The 20,640-nt window shown below is 35.6% G+C and overlaps 1 long non-coding RNA gene across 1 annotated transcript in view; it reads left to right on the forward strand.

Annotated features, from left to right (window-relative positions):
* The first annotated feature begins 1,254 nt into the window (after window positions 1-1,254).
* LOC137630882 (uncharacterized) overlaps window positions 1,255-20,640 on the forward strand; it is a 57,552-nt gene continuing 38,166 nt past the window's right edge. Inside the window, exons 1-5 of the long non-coding RNA XR_011041790.1 lie at window positions 1,255-1,388; window positions 6,438-6,648; window positions 7,652-7,817; window positions 9,574-9,735; window positions 11,589-11,708. This is a non-coding gene — a long non-coding RNA (uncharacterized lncRNA). The remainder of the gene's footprint in view (window positions 1,389-6,437; window positions 6,649-7,651; window positions 7,818-9,573; window positions 9,736-11,588; window positions 11,709-20,640) is intronic.

Genomic DNA, 20,640 nt, shown 5'->3' on the forward strand with positions numbered 1-20,640 from the left:
GACAATAGTTACTGCATAAGTAATCTTAAAAAGATTGTCGTTACTAACCATTCTTTTTTTTATTATATTTTTAATTCGTTTTTCGTGTATATAATTGTGTATATCAGGACTGAAAACAAAAGAAAATTAACTTTTCAATATATATGTCTTATAATTCTATGCTTAAATTGACCACGTTTTGCACAATATATTTTCGTCGGGAAAATAAATTTACCAGTTAATATCCTTCTCTATAATTCATTTAACTCTCAACAGGTGTCCATAGCATCGTGGTGTCCATAGAGGAAGCTCACTTGCCTAAAGTAAATAGAAAACCCTTATGGAATCATTAATTGGAATCGCTATTTAGTATAAATTTAACTCACAAAACGTGAAATTATATTGTTAATTGTATCAATACCAATCAAAGTTTTACATTTAATTTTGTTTCTCCTTAAGAAATGCATCATCCATAGCCAAATTAAGTTTTCCTTAGGTCTGAATATTAATAATGCATTCATTTTGAGTACCCTAAATTGTCTATATATATTATCTAGATGTATGAGCCACAAAGAATGGGTTTTCGGTTAACATCCCTCCCTAATCCATACGCTTGAGACATGAGAATATATAATGCAAATTTTATTTGGGAAATATATTCTCATATTTCAGCGAATTTCTAAAAATATAGAAATCAACTTTATTATACATTGTTTAGACCTTCAGTTAACATCCCTCTCTTTCAGTCCATACGATTGAGAGATGATAATATATAATGTCTATTTTATTTGGGAAAATATATTCTCATATTATTTCAGCGAATTTATAAAAATAAATATAGAAATCAACTTGATTATATATTGTTTAAACCTGTGGATGACTAACATTTCCTATCGCAGGACGTTTTTCATTTGTTTACCATTGCATATGTTTACTTTACCGATAGTCCTTGCCAGTATTGCCAGATAAGGAGATTTATCTCTAGATTTGAGAATTTATCCCTAGATTTGGGGATTTGGGATGTCTGATGGGGATATTCTGTACACATTTCTGAGTAAACTTTTATTTTATACTTTTATATTGTTGCAATTAGGCATTTAGTTTATTTGCACTTACATGAAGTATGGTGAGTAATTTCTACATTAGTAAAGCCTACATGATCAGAAGAAAATATATTTGCGGAAATGGGGATTTTTGGGCTGTTTTGGAGATTTTTTAACATGAGTTTTGGGGATTTTTAGACTAACGCATCTGGCAACACTGGTCCTTGCTGTTATGAGTTATGACAGGCAGCCATTATACGTCCACCTAATAACTTCCCGGTGTTAGCTGTGTGACGTCCATATTAGTTAAATTTACATTGCAGTTCCACACGAGGTGAAGTTACGCCTCCTCCTTCCATGTGTAATGTAAGTTATTTTTATATTAGTGTTGCAATGTTGGGAGAAGATATCATCTCGACATTGCAAAGTGTTTTTGTTCATGAAGCTGATGTAGCCCTAATGGATTGATCTACCAGTTGTTGGAGATTTGAGCAAAGAATTAGCTCAAATATATGAGGTTTCAAATGACTAGATGCTAGTTTCGGCATACTTGGCAAAGGCCCTACTATTAAGTTACTAGAGTTTACTGTCATTTGATGCAAGTGTGCTAGGGTAGTCTTGACTTGCAGGCCTAGCCTAGCCGGTAGAATTATATATACAGACGGGGAAACATTTCGAACAGATATATGGTTTTCCTGTAGTAAATAACGTGATTTAACAAAATTGGACCTCAAACAGAACAACCAGTTAGACTACGTTCCCAGTACACACACTAAAACTGTTATAATTGAATTTAAGTAAAATTACAGCTGCAACCAGGATTGTATTCAAGCTATGAACATATTTTGGTAAAAATATATTGTAATTGGTTAATATATGATAGTTTATTTAATAGCAAAACTGAAATTCGACATAAGAAATGGACGAATACTGGTTAGTTTTGGTATTTTTCTGTTTAATAGGGACGGGGGCATAATAACTTTCATATCGGTCGATTAGAATTTGAAATCTATTTCTCACTCTTAAGTCCATCGTTTACATTTGGGAGACTGATAGTCGGTTATTGTGCATGCGTTGCTTGAACTAAAGCGAGTTCTTCTGTTTTTGTATGACATAATTATTACCTGGCTTTTCTAACTAATTACTAGCTTACAAATATTTATGAACAAGTTCCCTGATGATCGACAACAGCCGTTTTTTTCCACTCTCCCTTCACTTTGAGTTCACCACCATCACGTAAGATGTCTGCTAGAGTGAACTTGAGGGAAATACAATCAATTTAGAAACTGTTGGCAATTGATTATGATGAAAATGCCCTCTGTTCAGTGTATAGCTACTGTTACTCCTGTGAAAGTAAAAATTAACCCAAAAATGTACCATGAGTCTCGTGAGTGCAGCTCAACATGTACTGCTTGCCAGAACATAGGCGCAGTGATGCTTTTCTTTTTTGCAAGCGAAATGATCCACAGCGGAGCAAAAACCATTGGAATTCTTTAAAAATAGTCCAGAAATAATAACCATTGGGGTGAGGACAGTTCAGCATGTACTGCTTGCCAGTACATAGGATCAGTGATTTTTTTTGTTTTTTGCGAGCGAAGCGAGCCACGGCTGAGCAAGAACCGTTTGAAGGATGTTTTGGTGAATCATAAATAATTTATACTTTAATTTAAAGGCCGTTACATGAACCATATATTTTTCTAACTGGTTATCTTCTTTATTTTTTGGCAATTCCCCACACCTAAAAACCTTTTTTCCCACTGGGCTCCCCCATAATCATCTATATATAAAGGGGTCCAAAATCTCAAGAGCAGGTGGTTTGCCCCAATAATCATGGTCAGAAATGGTTAAAACACAAGATAGCAACTAGGAAAAATATATTTAGCAAGAAGTTAAAGTACTGTATCATATATTGGTACAGCAGTTGTTTACAAGAGCACGCTCTTCATTTACTCCAAAATTTTGCAGTCCTGCAGGTCTCCTCCACTTGTACAATAATTAGGAGGGTCTTTAAATGGGGGAAAGGAAAAAAATGTCAAGGTATGTTGAGCAAGGGAGGAGGAGTTATAAAAAAACTAGCCTGGTTTCCTTACTAAATAACCCGAGCAGCCTACCCAGCTCTTCAACAGTTGCTGGCCGGGCACTTTGTGATGTTGATGAGCGACAACACCACAGTAGTGGCATACATAAACAAACCGGGCGGTACCTTTTTGCAGCATCTATGCCATCTTGTAGTAAAGATTCTCAGGTGGGCAGAAGAACATTCGGTGTGTCTATCAGCTCTATTCATTCCAGGCAAGAGGAATGTGCTCATGGACAATCTGAGCAGAGCGACTCGGATACACTAGGCTCCGAATGGTCTTCGAATCACCAGATAGCCAACAAAGTCCTGACTTTGTGGGGTTTCCTGACTGTAGACCTGTTTGCTACATCTCTAAGCAGCAACCTTCTGCAGTACTGTTCTCCAGTCTGGACACTTAGGCTCTATGGCAAGGTATATTTTAACAACGGTGTGACTACATCGACATGTACGCTTTTCCCCCTTTTTGTCTGATGAGAAGATTGCTCAACAAGACCAGAGCGTCTAAAGATCTAATGATGACCCTTGTAGCTCCACTATGGCATCATGCAGAGTGGTTTTCAGACCTGCAACTTCCAGTAGATCTACCGAGAGAGCTCCCTCCACGACCAGATCTACTCAAACAACCACACGCAAACTTCTTTCACAAGCCCGTGCAGTCGCTTCGACTTCAAACGTGGAGACTATCCATCATCTCCTCTCTCAGAAAGGCTTTTCACGACTAGTGGAATGAATGTCCGGTTACATGCGTTGGTCCTCAGCCACGGTCTACCAGGCAAAATGGAGAGTACAGTATTCTGTGGTTGGTGTCGTGGAAGGAATATCTCTCCACTCGATGCCCCTATTCCAGTAATAGGGGAGTTCCTTGTATACCTTTGGGAGGAAAAGCTCCTTTCATTCTCGGCGGTGAAAGGTTATCGCTCAGCCTTAAGCCTTGCCTTTAAGTTGAAGGGAGTGGATGTTTCCTCTTTGTTGGAGCTTTCTTTACTCATACAGAGTTATGAGATAATTTGTCCCTAGTCACAGATTAGGCCTCCTCTTTGGGTCGTGGTTTGTGTCTTGAGATCCTTAAAGGACCTCCCTATGAACCATTACGCCATGCAACTGACCGAAATCTCACTTTAAAGACGGCGTTCCTGCTCACTTTAGCCTCGGCAAAGAGGGTCGGTGAACTACACGGCCTCTCGTATGACATCGCCCATTCAAGGGGATTTGGGGGGAAATGACACTTAGCTTAGTCTCTGAGTTTATTACTAAGACTCAAAATCCCGGGGTGCTGGACCATAGATTCAGATTGCCAGTCTTCATTCTGTAACCAATGACCCAGATCAGTTGTTACTATGCCCAGTGAAGAGTTTGATATGCTATCTTAAATTCACTGCAGCAACGGGGCCCAGACTAACACCTTTGTACAGCACCATGGGACCCTCTGCAAGCTGTCTTCAACCTCTGCTGGTAATTATCACTTCCCTTGTGTAGCCTAGTATAAGTTATAAATTTATATACTCTTCACGTCCCCATTGCTTTCTGCGAGGTAAGCAATGGGATACGTCTTGTTTTCCTATAGAAACTCAGGTGTTCATACAAGACAACCTCTATTACATTGCATTGCACAAGCCACTATTATACTCACTTTGTATCTTTTAGCGAGGTGTCAAAGTTTTCTCTAGACCACAGTCTTATACTGTACTTGGTAAAACCAGGTCAATGTCCATGCCAGAACTAGGGCTTCCACCCACCTAAGAGTGAGTCATCCACATAAATAACGGAAGGTTTGTTAGTATGGGAACAAATGACATTCGGAAATAGTTTGTATTTTTCCCTAACTAATACTAACTTGGAGTTATTTGTATAAATTGGCCTGTCATCACCTGTCCCTCAGAAGTCCTGCCAGCAATCAAAAGTGACCTCTCACTGCCATGAGAGTATATATAGAGGCAGCTGGGTAACCCCAGCCACCCCCAGCTTACCCGCTCATGCGGTTAGGCAGGGTTGCCACCTTGCAATGAAAGTCTAATGGCTACCTTCCAGCTCCTCTGGGAGATAATCCACATAAATAACTCAGGGTGTGTATTAGTTAAGGAAAAATACAAATTATATCTGAATTTGTCATTTTTCAGTTATTAATAGAATTGTGGAATATGAAGTTTAAGAATTGTCAGTAGTTATCCTAGCGGGTTAGCCTAGCCCAGCATGACCAAACCTTCGCAGTCTCCTGGTATATAGGTTAATACAAGAGGGTTTGTGATAATTTTCTAGAAACTATTTTTTTTTCTTTTTTTTTTTTATAGATAAATATGCCACTTGTTCAAGTATGGTTGCTTAAGTTTTTTGCCATTATTGCCTTCACCATAATGGAATACTACTGTATTTTGCGAAGGGTATATATTCCCCTCTGTCGTTTGTTCAAAATTTTTGCTTTTTATTGTTTAGAATACCAAATACGGTATTTTATTGAGTAGAATGCATGTATAAAATTTCGGTCAATTACTTGGTGTATCAGCAGTTATAACTTTTTGTAATAGTCTAATGTAATATAGAGCCTTGTTTTGGGGTAAAATAATTGAAAGTGTTATGTACTAAATAGTAAAACAGCCTCCATTGTATCCCTTAGTATAGTACACCATCCAATTTTGCCCAGTTTACCGTTGGACTTCATAGATTCAAGCTCCTCTTGGTATTCAAAGAGATTTTCATTAATAACTTATGAAGTGGAGTATCTGCTTAATTCTGGTCAAAATTTTATGATCTTAAATAGGACATCCAGCATTCTGCTGTCAACCGCGGAACAAAATATTTGTGGCAGGGTTGATGATGGATGAAAATTTACAGGGTTTACTTATGCTTATACATTTTACGCTTTGTGGTTTTAAATAATTCCTGCTTAACGGAAGTTTTAACAGATTTTGAAACTACATTTTATGTGTGAGGAGACTTATTAGCTGCAGATATTGAGGTGATAGGTTTAACATACTGTGTGCAGCTTCTGTGTAATGATGCAAGCAAATTACTTGATACTCTCTTGCAGAACTGTAAGTGGATATAGCTATTGATTGTAACCTAAAATAAAGATTAGGATAGAGAATTTCACGAGATACCATGAAGCAATTATTGGCAATTAGTGTCGTTAAAACAGTTAATTACCCTGCAAGATCCACTTTTAGCATGAACCTTTCTTAAAGAAATGTTTTATCGTTAGTCTGCCCGGTCATCCCTTCAAATTCAGGCCAGTGTTGTCATTGTTAACTACTATTCAAGGGACTTTTCTTTTGTTTATTGGTGGGCAGTAACCAAGAATGCAAAGCTTGACTTTTCTAATTCTCTTCTTTCTCCCTCAGGTATTCTCCCGCGTGAGCCATCTCCATCTTCCCTTCTGGGGGCCGGCAAAGAAGCAATGGAGTGAGTGTATCCGCCATCACCGGGAAATCCCAAGGACCCAACACATGCACACGCTCTCCAAATCAGCGGCACAAGTGGTACTGTAGCGTACTCAACTCCCTCACAGGCTAAGAAGTATCTTGTCTAAGAATGCAGTTTAAGCAACATTTGGTAAGAATATGAATGTCTGACCTGATTCATCTTTCGTTAGCCCCTCTCTTGGGTCACCATGGTTGTAGTGTTATTTCCTGGAATGGATCGTGATAGAGTTAAGCTACCATAGCAAGCTACTTTTCTATAGTGTAGATAGAAGTACGTCCCCAATACTCCCTGTGAGTGGGAGGATTGATAGAAATACAAACTCATTACTTTTAATAGCCATACATTTCAGTGGGTCCTACAAGGATTTAAGATCCTCCATGACAGTGTGGGTAAAACAAAAACCTAGCCTATCACCTGAGAGTATTTTCTCTGGTTGATTAGAGACAAATTGGAATCAACACTTGTACCTCCCAGGATTTTAAAGCGGCTGCTTTGGTTATAGGAATTTCCTTCCTCCTAAGGAAAAGGTGAGGTCTTGTATCTATGTAGGAACAAATTACAAAATTTTAGAATGTAAATTTTATTGTTCCTATCTATATAAACCCGAGTTCTTTGTTACACTTCCTGCTTCATCTGCCCTGCAGTGCCTAGGTGAAGGTTGAAGTGGCCTACTGGTGAGGGTGGGTGATTTACTAGCCAACTGCCAGTAAATATAGACATCTTAGTTATAAATTTAACAGCCAAATTCCCCCCCCCCCTTTTTTTTTTTTTAAATCATAGTTATTGAAGGAATTGTGTTTGTATAGTTAGGAAAAATTAAAAGTAAAAAAATCAGATTTTTTCACCCATTCAATTTTCACTCATCTGTAATGATCATTGCTTCAGTAGTAGCAGCTATTTGATCATGTTGAGGTACTTGTACTCTTGGAGCTGCAGTTCTTGGGGCCATTCTCTGCATGTATTTTGGTGGAAATTAATGTAGAAGTCTTCGTTTTATAGCCTGATGGTAAACATGCATACAGGTAAGAAGGGTTAGAATTTATTGTTCGTAACTTAGTATTTTATTAAAAATGATTTTGTACAGGTAAGAGAAAAAATGCATGAGATATATATTACAACCCATCATTTTCAGACTGGAAGATGTCCATGTGATGGTCATGGACTTAGCTGATACCAGATATGTGGTCATGTTAAGATTTATTCACCTCCTGAGTAGTCATTCTTGGAGTCATTCCGTGCATATGTCTAGGTAGAGATGAATGGAGAGGTGTTCAAACCATGAAAGCCTGTATACACAGGTGAGAATACTGTATATTGTTCAAAATTTTTGCTTTTTATTGAGTAGAATGCCAAATATATGCATATATAAAATTTCATAATCAAATAATCACATGGTGTATCAGCAGTTATAGCTTTTGTTATGTTATAGTAAATGTTTGTTTCAGAACTTTATTTTTATATCAAATGATTGAAAGTAAACAGAGTAGTAAATAGAACATCCTCCATTGTATCAGTTGGCATATTACACCATCCATGTTTGTCTAGTTTACCTTTGGACCTGTTAGATTTAAAGGTCCTCTTGGTATTCAAAGTATTTATTGAGTCTTATAGTTAAAAAGACTTACATTACTGATACAGAAGTGGTGTCTTTTTAGCTCTGGTCAAAATTTTGTGACTTTGATTGAGTTGAACACCCAGTATTCTGCTCTCAGCCATGAAATAAAATTTTAGTGCAGGTTTGATGATGAAAGAAAATTTACATAGCTTATTTATGATCATGAATTTTATGCTCTATGGTTTTAAATAATTTTTCTGAAGTAACAATTGTAGCCGATTTTGAAACTACATATTATATATATGTTCCAATACTAATACAAACCTATAAATAGCTACAGGTTTGTATTATTATGCAAAACTCAAATTATTTTCAAATTTGTCATATTGGGAGATTTAATTAGCTGCAGGTTTTTAGGCGTGATTAGTTTAAGATGCTGTGTACAGTTTCTATGTAATGATATGTAAGCAAAATTTTAGTTACTCTGACAAAACTTGAAGTGGATACAGTAATTGATTTCAACCCACAATGAAAATTAGGACAGAAGGGTTGATTCACTTGACACCATGATACGACTATTGGCACTCAGTGTTGTTAAAACACTGTTAACTACCATGCAAGATTCATTTGTAGCATAAAGCTTTCTTAACTAAATGCAGTTCCCTTCAAATACAGATCTGTCTTTTCGTTGTTAATTACTATTGAAGAGACCAGGCTTAAAATTTCTTTCCTTGTGTTTATTGGTGGGCAGTAACTAAGACAGCAAAGCTTGACTCATCTAGTTCTCTTATTTCTATCACAGGTATTCTCCCCCTTGAGTCATATCCACCCCCCCCCCATCAAGGGTTGGTAAAGAAACCATAAAGAGAGCGTATCCACCATCACCGGGAAATCCCAAGGATTCTTTACACTTACACGCTCACCAAGTTAGTGGCCCTTGTCATTTTTAATTAGGGTTCCACTGTTGCAGCTTTATTCGCTGGAACACACTGTGATACGAGCAAGCTACCAATGTATGCTACTATTCTATTGTGTAAATAGAAGTGTCCCCTCATGGATAGAAATATGAACTCATTGCTTTTAGTAGCCATACATTTCAGGCAGTATGTCCTATAAGAATTAAAAGTTCATCCATGACCGTCTGTGTAAAGCAGAAACCTAGCCTATTACTTGAGAGTATTTTCTCTGGTTGATAGAAGGCAGATTAGAATCAGCACTTGCACCTCTTCGGGTTCGAGGATTTATTCCGGGATTTTAAAGCAGCCAGTATGGTTATCGGAACTTTCTTCTACCTTTGGGAAAGTCTTGTATTAAAGTATTAGGGTGTAGGAGGCCAATTACCCACCGCCCTCCAGTAACTACGAACATCCTTGTTATAAATTTTAGCAGACAAGTTTCCATCTTCTATGAAATCATACTATTATTAAAGGATTCAGGTTTGTATAGTTACGATAATGACAAATTTAAAAAATATTTGTTTTCACGACTTCATTTTTCAGAATCGTCTGTGATGGTCATTGCTTCGGGTAGTAGCAACTGTTTGATCATGTTGTTGGAACTTGTACACTTTGAGCTGCAGTTCTTGGAGCCATTCTCTGCATGTATTTGGGTGGAGATGAATGTAGAATTCTTCGTATTATAGCCTTATAGTAAACATACTGGTAAGTGGTGTTGGAATTTACTGTTCAGATGTTAGTATTTTATCGATAATGGTACTGTACTATTATATAAAAAAGAAAATATACAATGTATATGTTGCAACTCTTCATTTTCAAACTGGAAGATGTCCATGTGATGGTCATGGCCTTTGATGATACCAGATATTTGGTCATGTTGAGGTGTATGCACACCCTGAATAATAATTCTTGGAGTCATTCCCTGCATATGTCTTGGTAGAGATGAATGGAGAAGTGTTTATACCATGATAGCCAGTATACATTGGTGAATGTTTATCGTTCTAAGTGTTTGTCATTCAGTAGAATACCAAATATTTATTTATTTCCTTTCCCCAAGGGGCTGCATCCTGCTTTTTCATCTAGGGCTGTAGCTTAGCTAGTAGTAATAATAATATTAGTACAGTAATGATATGGTTCATTAAGCAAAATTATAGCAATTACTGTGGTTTATCTATGGAAATTTTTTTTTAAAGCTTTTGATTGTCAATTAAAAAAAAAACCCGTGTAGCAGTAAGTGCATTAGATTTTTAAAACTGAGAATACTCAATAGACAATATAGTTTACTGTACAGTAGTTGCAATTATTAGTGAGGAGTAAGATAGTTTCTTTTTTTATTTACCAACCATGCACTTGAAGTCCTAAAGGGCAAGACAAAGAACCTTTAAAAGTGCCAACATTTCAAATAGTTGTAACCTTTCAATTTTTTTTAACAGGAGGTGGGTTATTAGATGTCTGTCAGAAAATGACAAAAGTAGGAATGCATGTAGATGCTGGGAAGAGTAGTTATTTTATGAGGCCTAAAAGCAACGACCAAGACATTTCGTTTATTGTAGAGAGTAAGATTGTGCATGGACACTACTGTATGAGTTATTCATTCAAGTACAAAACATTTGGGTCTGTCGGTGTTCCATGAATTTGTGGCAAAGGTTTGGATATCAAATGATTGTAAAGTGCAATGTAGTGTTTGGCTTCGCACATCAATCATGGATGTAAAAGATGAAAAGACCCATATTGGGCAATTTGCATTAATAATTCCAAATCTCAGTTGTTGTTGTATTGCCTGCAATATCTGATAAATCAAGCCTTTTATTTATTTTTGCAAGACAATTGGTGAATTATAGTCTATTGTCAGTATTTTCATAGAAAACATTCAACCACAGAAATGATTTGGAAACTTCCAATAGATTATTTTGCTCTCACAAATAATTGTATTGAATCCTAGCACACAATATTTAAAGACAAGATTATGCTGGTATATTATCCAAAGGTTCAGTTACACTGACAAGATCAAAGAATATTAGTTCTTGCTTGTAATTCATGCCTATCCATAAAGCTTATCATCTTTAGTTGATAGCAAGTAATGAATGACGGAAGTGATTGAAATAGCACCTTAGTTGTGGTAATCTTTCCCAAAAGATATTCTATTAGGAATGGTCAAACTCATCTGACCCTTAGCTATTTGATGAATAACATGACAGGTAGAAATTTATATAAATTCAAAGTAATCTTATGTTCAGCTCAGCTGCACAAGTTATTTAGCATTACACTCAAATTCTCTCTTTAGAGAGAACATACAATAATTAAACAAGTGACATATTTTAAGCAATACTTTAGAACACTCAGTGGATCGTATTGGATAGGATAGGTTACTCATTCGAATGTGTGAAAGTCTTGTCAGAGGATTGAATTTTAAACCCCAAGTTGTGAAGGATACATATTAATCATTCCATTGTATATTATTTATATTCTTAACATTATTTAAGTAGTCTATTTATGAACTAAGATTTATTGTGTACAAACATCAATTATGAGTTTTAATAATTTACTACCTTTTTCAGGTTTGCTATTGGGGAATCTACAGCAGACATTAGTTGAATCTCTGAATCAGGTAACAAGACAAATTTCCATCGAAGATCTACTGAAAAATTTCCAACAAAGATCTACTGAAAATCTTTGAAGTACGTGGAACAAATTCCGGAGTTATAATCTTATTTGAAGCAAACTACTTTCAAATCCTAAATACTTCCACCTTCAGTGGGCAACATGTTTACAGACTTGAATTGAGGTTTGCCACTACATTAGTATGAATTATTAGTACATGATAATATACTTATGTTCTGAAATAGTTATTCAACTTTCTGGGGTTGTAAAAGTAGTTTTCATTAGTTTTGTTATAGAACTTATATATTATTTTTAAAGTTAAACCTTTTATATAGATATAGTTATTCATCTTTCTGGGGTTGTAAAAGTAGTTTTCATTAGTTTTGTTGTAGAACTTATATATTTTTAAAGTTAAACCTTTTATATAGAAAAACAATTTTCCTCCCAACCAACATACCATTAACCTTCCATTACCATAACAGAAAATGAAAATTCTTTCTACCACGTCAAGTATCTATTTAGTGCTTCATTGTGGTTTAAAGTATGAGACTTTGGTAAACACTGTGTTAATTTTTATGTCGGTATCATTCTTCATCTTATAGTTTTTCAATCTTTTACTGGTTTTCTCATCATGTCTGCTATATAACCTGATGGGTAAATATGAAATTGGACTCGCTTGATTATAAAAATTTTAAGTTAATTAGAAAAAAATACTTTATAGTTTAAATGTTTGAAGTTTTACTTCCAGCCAATTTTGTTGCATCAGTCTATAGATTCCAATATCTACAAATTACATATTGTACATGTAAAGATTAATTTTATTTAATTTCTGAAGTTTTTAAATATAATTGTTGAAAATGACAGAGAAGCTATCACATTTTTGCTACATAAATTTTTGGTTAATTTGATAAGCACTTATAAGTTCTCTTTTTTCTGGTTACTAAAAGTATTAGGTAAGGTCATTGTGAACATTAGTAAACATAAAGGTAATATAATGAAATTTATGTACTTTATTGTATATGAAAATTAGACAGCATAGGACTGAATATTGTATGTATTCTAATTCTTCTCTAGGTCAAGTGAGGAAACTGGCTTTAAAATCAGTGTTGATAATATGACCTACAAAATCCATACAAGAAAACACTTCACACAAAGGTCTTTTTGGGCTCAAGCCATGGCGTCCTGATGGAACGTTCCTTATTGGTAGCTTCCTTGGGTATATTAACTACTAAGATATTCCCAGAGAATTTAACCACAGGTTATCACAGAATTCTAACTTCTGGAGCGAGTATCCTAAAGGTTTCCCTTTAAGACATCGTATATCAACAGGGGACGCATGTATTAACGCGCCACATAGCTATCTGCACCCCACATAGAGTTAACACTTCGATATGGAGGGGCGGAGAATAGCTGGGGAGCCGTTCCACAGCTATACTCGTCCGTGGCTACTTTTGGTACTCGAAACGTAAACAAACGGGCGCCATTGCTAAATGACGTCACGTCCGTCCTCATCCTTCTTTTAGTAGCTTGCCTTGCCAGGTCCCAGTATTGTTTAAATAAGCTCTGACCGTAAAGTAAGTTATACTTTTCGAGATATTTCATGTTTTCTGGCAGAGCTGTGCTTTCAACAGTTTGTTGAATATGGTACGGTATATAAGTCAACCATTTTCTTCAAATTATTATTTTACAGTATTACCCAGTAATATTTGTATAGGTTTTAACACCTCAATATCAGGTAATTATTTCTATGAACCTCCCTGATGTTTATATTACTTTCCTCTATAAACTAGGTTTGGAGCCTTTGTAGGGTGACGGCCAGATCCGTTTTCATTTATAGAAAATGGGAATATTATAAAGTGGGGTGGACTGTGGCCGTCATTCTAAAATCGAGTTCGTAGAAAACTGGAATATTCTGAACTGTGGCCGTCATTCTAAAAACTATTTTGGCGGGAGAAGCTTACTTAAAAAACCCACCTAACCTATGCTTAAAGCCGTATCCTTACCCAGGGGGGCTCCCCCCCCCCCCCCCCCCCCCCCCCCCCCCCCCCCCCCCCCCCCGTACCCCCCCTTACCTACTACGGGAGCAAGAAGATTCGTGGCCGGAGTAAGAACTCGAGTGACAAATTTTCAGGTAATTTAGGGTTTTCGGCAAAAAACAAAAGTGTGCGTTTAAGCACATATTTAAGATCCGTAGACCATTTCCAAACTTTTTTATTCTATACAAGATAACAGTCGGAGCGATAATAAGCAAATTAGGACGCTTGGCCGTAGCGCTACAAACTACCCCTAGGTTTTATTAACGTTTACCCCTAAAAATTAAAATTCCCATCTTTCTTTTCTATGTACTTAATGCTTTTAATGAAGTAATGAGACTGTCTATTAGTTAATGGCAACCACCCATGGCTTGTTCAAGCCACAGAACCTTAGTTTTAAACTCTGTATTGACTTTGACTTTATGATTGTCTATTTATTTTGTGGAAATTTAATTTTTATTTTTTAATGCGTAAAAAATTTGAGTTCCGTATATTTTGGTGTATAAGGTGACAGATAATCGACCCCCTAAATATGAGTTGAATTTTCTGTAAATATTAGCTAATACATGAATTATAACTCTTTAAAATATGCAACTTTCCTAATTTACTGTCTAGCTTTAGCAGTAGTGTGAAAGTTCAAATACAAAACTTGCCTAAGTTATCAGCTAGCTTAAGCAGTAGTGTAAGAGCTGAAATACAAAACTCGACAAAGTTGTCAGTTAGCCTAAGCCGCAGTGTGAAAATTACAGCCTGTAAAATGTGAGCGTTAATTAAAAACTATTGGTATGTTGTTACAAATATTGATCTATTTACCGCATGAAATTATATATACGTCAATATTAACATAAATCTGTGTGAAAAATAACGAAATGGATTCCTTTCTCTGCACGCTGTTGATCATAACGTAAACAAAGGCGTGCTCCTCTGACTTAACTGCCTGTATCTGAAATGTTCCAAACAGCTGAAAAGCCCATTACAGCAACTATTAGGATTTATCTTTTTGGCGCAACTACAATTCTTAAAATATTTTTTATATTCAACCTACCCGTGGAGGCGCTAATAAAATAAAGGAAATATGGAGGAAATTATAGGTATTGAAGTGGCCAAGTCATCAAATGATTGTGTTATAGTGAGAACTTTTGATGTCACTGAGAAGTTAGTAAGGGTACGAGAACTTTTAGGCACTGCGCTCCTAGATTCTATAATCAACTTCCGGCATCAGTTAAGTGTGCTGAAAATATCTTTCAGTTCAAAAAGCTATTGAAAACCCATTTATTTTCACTCAGCTATAACACTGAGACAAATGCAATTAACCCTCTTTATATTACATAGACTTTTAAATTTTTAACTATAATATAAGTGATTTGGAAATCCCGTCTGAACGCTTAATAGCGAAAGCAGGGATACTTGATAAACCGTCAGACATAGACATAGACATAGACTGGAGGAAGAATTTAGATAAGAAAGATTCTGAAACGGAAATGCGCGATGAAAAGAGGAAACATACGTAGGCCAGAGGGAAGATCACATTGTGAAGAGGCTACTTGATCTGAGACAGGATGGATGCCTAGTAACATTTATCATATGAATTAAAATGGGAAAAAGCCAACCAAGACAAGAGTAAGGTCTTTAATGCAAACAGTTGGCTGGTGTGATAGTTATAAGAATAGAATGATCCTTGTGATATGGGCAAAAAAAACTAAATTTGCTCACAAGGTACCAAGAGAACTTTATCATAAAGTTACCAGTTTTAATAAATTTTTAATTGGGATGAAGCAGAAATATTAGCTTCCTTTATCATGTATTTGAAACATGGCTGAGACCCCATGAAACTTTGATATTATGGGTGACAGACTGTTGATGTGAAAGGTACCAAAACCGTGCATGTTAGATGTACGGGTCTTGATAATACAAGGTTCATGGTTGTTTTCTCTTGCATGGTTGAAGGAATGAAACTGAAACCCATGGTAATTATTAAATGAAAAGCCTAAAATAAATCTTCTCTGGAGTATTTGTTCATTTTCATTGAAAGGGCTGAATGAATGAAAATGGCATAAAATTGTTTATGGAAAACATTTGGAACAGACACCTGGGTGGAATCGGAAAGGAACAAAGTTAATCGGGTTGAGACACATTTTGCTAGGTGCATGATAGAGGATTCTAAAGCCAGATTATTATAGACTAATGCAGCATTCACATGGTCAAACTCTGTCTGCAGACTATGTCTTTACCATACAAAATATGCAGACTTATAGAAACTTCATCCAAACAGCAGAGCTACAGGACAGGTTGGTTACGGCCTTTAGTTAATCGCTAATCAGTCGGCAGCAAGTCGAGCCAGTGTGTGTTTGTGGTAGCGTAATATGGTACTGTAACAATGGTCGGAGTCTTTTGTGAAAAGATCAAGCGCTACACCATAACAATTGCAATCTATAAAGAAGAAACTGAGAAACCTTCATAAAAGACTAATTACAGACTGGTTGAAATACCATGATACATGAAGTTCCATAACTTGGTTGCGGGAATTACAAGATGTAAGTGAAATACTTGACGATGGATGTTAATTCTTTTTATATTCTCTTGGCTTATGTAGAACCTTATATTAAGAAACTGAAATATCAATATGAGACAAGCTTTACCATTAGATGCACATCTGGAAGCAACACTGATTTTTAGCAATCTACTGTACGGCAAAGACTAAACAGGATGATTTCTTTGACCATATCATTTGCTTCATTTCCTTACGTTACTGTTTTCTGAGAGTCCGATATTATTATTATTATTATTATTATTGTTATTGTTATTGTTATTATTACTATTACTATTATTATTATTATTATTATTATTATTATTTTTGGTCACGTCAAAACTTTGAAGCTTTTACTAGTAATCTTTTCTGTTCCCTCTTTTGAGGGCTGAAGCACGTTGGTTTCTATTCATATAAGAAACTTCTTACGTTCCAAAAATATTCATGTTCATGCAATTGATTTGGTTATCCCGAGACCAATACATGTTTGAGTTGGACATAATGTATAGTAATAAATCTGAGAAGCTAAAAAAGTTCTTAACTCGGTAATGATAGAAACAGACTGAACAATGATTTTTCTGGCACCGTTGTCATTTCATATTTAAAGTTGGAACAAGAGCATTGTCTGTGCCTTCTTTAACAGCAAATGCGGACATTTTGTGGTTTTGTCCGCTTGAATTGTCCATGTACAGACAATATCTTTGAGTCTGCAAACAGAGTTCAACCATGTGACCACGGCATTATACTGATATCGTAGTTATACAGAGCTGTTTTACCTCTTTACTGCAGCCACTAAATGTGTCTAAAAAACAATTTAAAGATAGTGTGAGAGAGGAATGGAACAATTGAATGCTACATAGAGGAAAAAAAAACATATAGGTGGAACTATGCGGTTAGCTTGTTGCATGTTTTGTGCGAGTTTGTGTTTAAAGCCGGGGGTAACATTAAAACATAAAGTGTAGTAAAATCATTAAAAAAATGCGGTATTTCTAATGCAAAGGATGGTACAGAGAATTATCTACTGTATGAGTGATGAAACCGAAGTAGACTCCCCGTGTTATGTCCGAGAGACTTACGATGAAACTGTAAATGATTATTTGTTTGAAGTTTTTATATCGGTGGATGATTGTAGTAATTTTGAGGGATTTTAAATACCATACTTTTTATTTTAAAATATTTCAGTGAGAAAGATTTGATGTTACAGTATTCTAAATGTTGTTACTTATGGGGGCCGGCCGCCTAATGCCGTTTTTTAAGGACAGGACTATGACATTCATACCACATAAGGGGCTCGGCCGGAATGCCAATATATGGGGGTATAGGAAGAAAAACACAAAATCCTCAACAAATTCACAGCTTTGTATGGCAATGGAGAATGTGTTAATGAATTATTTGGTCAAAATTCCTCTTTTCTTTCATAATTACAGGGTAATGCAATAAAACAAAACCATTGTTCCCTACAAGAAAATGCAGTATTTCTTCTGTTAATGTAACTTTTGATATTTATTACATTTTAATGTAAAAGATTTGTGAACAATGGCATCTGTATAGCTTCCACAAGTCACAAGACAATATATTACATGGTAAATTACACCCTTTGCTTTTGTCCTACTACAAACATCATAGAGAGTACGTGACTGAGTTTGACCTCTGATGTTCACTCATTTCTATGTTTTTCTGGTTTTTGGCAAGAATTTTATAATTTCAAAGAGATAAAGAAAATTTCAACATTGTGCTAACATAAGGAAGAAGAAAATTTGCTCTATTAAGAGTTCATGAAGAAGAGGGTAATATTGTTAGTGCCGCAGAGTGAGTGAGTGAGTGAGTGAGTGAGTGAGGAACGGCCGTCTTTTCTGACAGGAGCCAAAAGAAGCAAAATATTGAGCAAAAGGATCTTCATTTATAATTAGATAATGATAAATAACTTTGTTTATCTTTATTAATATCCAAAAAAGAACATGAAATTCATATTAATCAGGATTTATTAATATTGTCTTTGTAAAAATACAAAGAAAAACTTTACTGTAAATGCCTGTATCTCAAAACTATACTTATTGACCTTCAAATTCTATCTTCTCCCTTAGTTTTAAAGATACGGTATTGAAATTTGGTATATGGTTTAAATAGACATTATAAAACAATATAATATCCTTTTTCAAAATTTTTTCCATTTTTTTTTCTTAATTTTTTTCCCTGATTGTTAGGATTTATTTTTTTACCATTATGAAAAAAATCATATTTAGCCAAAAAATTACTTTAAAAAAAAGAATACTCATTTTATTGGAGGTCTACACCAGGTCTATATAAGGTAGTAATCCCTGGTCTTAATATTAATTATCAAGGGAGAGGATAGAAGTTGAAAAATTTTAATTTTTAGGATAATTCTCCCTTGCATCGCAAAACCGAAGGGCAGAGGCAAAAATCTTATACAGTTTGGAGATGTCCTGAGTCACCTTATTAAGTGGTATGAATGTCATAGTCCTGTCCTTAAAAAACTGCATTATCCGGCCGGCCCCCTTAATACGGTGACTTAGACATTTCCCAACTGTATAGGATTTTTGCCTGTGACCTTCGGTTTTGCGACGCCAGGGCGAATTATCCTGAAAATTAGTTTTTCTAATTATATCTTCTCCCTTGATAATTTATATTAAGGCCTAGGATTAATGTGCGATGAAGACCTTCAATAAAATAAGCGAGTTTTTTTTCTAAAAGTAATTTGTCTGCTAGATATGATTTTTTTCATTATTGTAAAAAAACAACCCTAAAAATCAGGGGGGGGAAATAGAAAAAAAAGGGCAACATTTGATTGTTTTATGTGTTTTATGATGTCTTTCAAAGTTTTATACCAAATTTCAATCCTATATCTTTAAAACTGAGGGAGAAGATAGAATTTGAAATTCAATAAGTATAGGTTTGAGATACGGGCGTTCAAAGTTTTTCTTTGTATTTTTACAAACACAATATTAATAAATCCTGATTATTATGAATTTTGTTATTTTTTGGATATTGATAAATGAAAACATTTATTTATCATAATTTAATCATAAATGAAGATCCTTTTGCTCGATATCTTGCTGCTTTTGGCTCATGTCAGGCAAGGCGGCCGCTCCTCCATCTCCACCACTCTCTCTCTCTCTCTCTCTGTCACTACAGATATTACCCTCTTCTGAACTCTTAATAGAGCAAATTTTCTTTTTTCTTATGTTAGCAAGATGTTGAAAATATCTTTTTCTCTTTGAAATGATAAAATTCTTGCCAAAAACAAGAAAAACGAATGTAAAAATGAGTGAACATTAGAGGTCAGACTCACACTTGTACTCTGAGGTTTGTGGTAGGACTGAAGGGCAAAGGGTGTAATTTGTGTAATATATCATCTTGTGACTAGTTGAAGCTATACAGATGCAATTGCTCACAATTTCTTTCACATTAAAATATAATAATTATCAAAATTTACGATACAGGAAGAAATACTGCATTTTCTAGTAAGGAACAATGATTTTGGTTTATTGAGTTACTATACTAATTAGCCTGTAGTAAGAGGAATTTGGACAAAATATTTCTTATACGCATTCTCCATTGCCATACGAAGCTCAGTGAATTATTCAGGATTTTGTGTTGTTCTTCCAATATATTGGCATTCCTCTTTATGGGAGTGTTTCTATGATTGCTAACCAAATTATAGTTGAAAGTGCAAAAGGAAGCTTTCTTTTAGTTCTGAGGGAAATCTATAAAAGATTAAGCTGATTGATTATTGTGGGGATGATGTCACTAATGACAAGCCAGCACCAAACTCCAATACAGCATTAAGCAAATTGCTTTTTTTTTTTTTTTTTTTTTTTTTTTTTTTTTTTTTTTTAAAAGGTGAAGTAGCAACATCAGTCATGTTAAATTAACGACAATCACTTGCGAAAAAAACCGAACAAAACAATTACGACTTAGCGGGCAAGTCCAAAACAGAAGGAAGACCTGGAGTATGTTCGTGTAGGTGGCGGTGTTCGTGTAGGTGGCGGTGGCGTGGTACAAGTGTGGTTTCTGGGGTCTTTGTTACGGCCCTTCCCTTTGATGAAGGAGTTATCTAATTGGAAGACAGCCTGTGAATAGTGGTTTTCACACGCCTCTGATGTATACACGACACTCACGAGGTGCTCGCGCGAGGGTAGTAACCTCTGCATTCCATGCTTTTATTTTTCTCTGGTATATTTGGAAGAATTATATCAGAAAAGGTAGAAAGAAGGACTTTTCACCGGGCGTCACAGGTCTCTCCCCAGAAATAGATTTTTCCTTCGTCAAAATCCCTTTATTTACTAGAGATCCTTCTGCTTCAAAACTCTTAAGATCCCAGCCGCTTTAGACAACTAGATTGCAAGGTAGAAGCCTGGATCCTTATATCCCTCCACTCGCGGGAGTAAGCACTTCAAAGGAAGCTTTTATTTCATATGTGAATGAGAT

Source organism: Palaemon carinicauda, chromosome 39, assembly GCF_036898095.1.
Source record: "Palaemon carinicauda isolate YSFRI2023 chromosome 39, ASM3689809v2, whole genome shotgun sequence".
NCBI classification, from domain to species: Eukaryota; Metazoa; Arthropoda; class Malacostraca; order Decapoda; family Palaemonidae; genus Palaemon; species Palaemon carinicauda.